Below are 2,500 nucleotides of genomic sequence, written 5' to 3' on the forward strand. Positions count from 1 at the left end.
CAATCACATGTGTATGTCATTACATTTCAAAATAAATACTGTAACAGGCATTAATCCAGCACTTTACAAAATCACAGAGCTCAAAGGTTTGCCTGAAGTAATGCACAGCTCGCTATATAAATAATTATTTCCTTGTTACCTAACACTTGGGCTTCAAGATCACATAACTGGTCCTTGATGAATGTCAAAGCATTTAATCTAAACAAATGCAAGTTAAGTGCCTATACATGTAATTCCATCCAAAGATAATTTACAGCAAGTCAATGGATTGTAACCCACCCAACAGGAAGCAAAGCTTGCAGAATGCTGAAATCTCAACATATTTTTCATAAAAATGGCCAAGAAACTTGCTTTACTAATAGTGCAGACATTTTGCTTGCTTCTTCATTTGCAACTTCAATGCATGCATCACAATCAACTATCCATAAAAAAAGAAAACTTGAGGCCAAAAAGGTCTGAAGTCTGAAAGCCCAATCATCATACATGCACAGAAGCTCTCAAAAGATTAAAAGAGAAATTGTGACAGAAAAAAACCTTTGCTTTTGTAATGCAAGGATATCATTTCATGAACAGAGCAGAGACATGCACAAGAACACACAATTGATTGAATAAATCAAACTGTAATTTCATGCATATTTGAGCAAAGTTACCTGTTGAGGCAAGTCAGGTTGCCCCAAGGAAGCTTACAAATAATTCACTGTGTAGGAAATAGCTCCAGACCTTGTTATATAATTGAAGGAATCTCAGAGAATTTCCACTGTTTATAGAGCATAAAAGGGAGGCGCGGTGGCCTCATGGTTAGTGTGCTCGACTCCGGATCGAGTGGTCCGGGTTCGGGGCCTGGCAGGGGACATTGTGTTGTGTTCTTGGGCAAGACACTTTACTCTCACGGTGCCTCTCTCCACCCAGGTGTATAAATGGGTACCGGCGTAATGCTGGGGGTAACCCTGCGATGGACTAGCATCCCATCCAGGGGGGAGTACAAATACTCCTAGTCGCTTCATGCTACAGAAACCGGAGATAAGCGCCGGCCTGATGAGCCTTCTGGCTCGTAAGCGGAGACTTTTTATAGAGCATAAAAAGCAGCCCTTACACTGTCCACCTTAAGTAAAAGTTTAGCATTGATTGAGCAATGCACTGAACAATTTTAGACATGAGATACTTGGCAAGGTATGCATGTTGTCAATGACCTCCAGGTCACACAATGCCAGTGTCAAATTCTAGCCAAACCATGAATGACAAGTAACATATTACATGCAAAGAGTATATGGAACATCAGATAAACAGATTGAGCCACAATTTGCATCTATGCCAACTCTCCCGGATACAGACCAAATCTCCCACTCTCCCGTACAGGTCACCAAATCTCCCGGACGGAAGGAAAAAGGCGCATAAAATACATTTTTGAGACATATTTTGGCCAATTTTTGGCATTTTGGGGAAAAAATTGGATATTTGATGCATTTTTTTGAGATTTAATTGGCAGATCTCTACTTGGAGCAACTTTTTTAGGGTCAAAAAAGGTAAAATTGGCGATCTCCCGGATTTTGATTTTATCAGGTTGGCATCTCTGAATTTGTCATCTCTAACACATGTTATGACCTCCAATTCTCATATTTACAAAAACATTTTCCAATAGTAGAGTATGCCTACACGTGTTGTTCATATTGGCCATTCAGCACAACCAAACTTGAGCAATAATTTCAAGCCCCTGTGTGAGTTATTGATCCACAGAAAGTAGACTTTCATAACATAAAATTTACATGTAAGTGAGAAATAAAACAAACCAGTAGATCAATTAAATTTTCTTTTCTTGTGAGAGAGCTCCCATTTAATTTTTGGGGAGGACATTGTAATCCTATCCAAAACTAGATGCTTCTGTGAAGCATACACTGGCTTGCCTGTGGTACGTGCTACAGAAAATCAGAAGGCACTGAATTGTGTGGTATTGAAATACAGCATTCCAGTCTCTGAAGAATAACAAATAAAAGAGAAGCGAGAAACATTGGCTTCTGGGCTGACATGTTGATAATTTTCAAGTTCCCTCACAACTTCTTTTCACCACAAGTGTGCCCTATGAGCATCCGAAAACTTTGTAATACTAAACTTCACTGAAGTCAAGCCCTGTTTCGCGGGGTTAGTGTTGGGATGGGAGACCAAAACAATAAACCCCTCATAAAAAACAGAAACATCTGACCGAAAATACTATTAACGCTAACAAATGCGAACTCAGCAAGGTACAGATTCTGTTAGCGTGCTTTATGCAAAACAAATATTGATGAAAAAGCAAATAAATATTGATACACAGTTTTCAGAAAGAGCAGAAGGAAGTTTCCCGGACGGTCGATCGAGAATAAAATATTTACGACATGAAAACAACCAGCAACAAACATTTTGGGAGATTTTTGCTACGTTCAAGTAAATTGCAAAATCGAAAGTGACATGGCCGGAATTCAGCGGGCGCCGTGATTAAGTTACCGCGGCATGTTTACTCACCAAA

The 2,500-nt window shown here is 39.5% G+C and overlaps 1 protein-coding gene across 2 annotated transcripts in view; it reads right to left on the minus strand.

Annotated features, from left to right (window-relative positions):
* Positions 1-2,500, minus strand: part of LOC137997518 (eukaryotic translation initiation factor 4 gamma 1-like) — a 64,816-nt gene that overhangs the window by 57,097 nt on the left and 5,219 nt on the right. The window contains exon 1 of one of the 2 annotated variants that reach the window (XM_068843566.1): positions 651-781. The exons of the other annotated variant lie outside the window; for it this stretch is intronic. The gene's annotated coding sequence lies outside the window, so the exon portion shown is untranslated. Of the gene's footprint in view, positions 1-650; positions 782-2,500 lie in introns of those variants that run through there. 2 annotated transcript variants of the gene reach the window in all.

This window comes from Montipora foliosa, chromosome 3 (assembly GCF_036669935.1).
Source record: "Montipora foliosa isolate CH-2021 chromosome 3, ASM3666993v2, whole genome shotgun sequence".
Lineage (NCBI taxonomy): Eukaryota > Metazoa > Cnidaria > Anthozoa > Scleractinia > Acroporidae > Montipora > Montipora foliosa.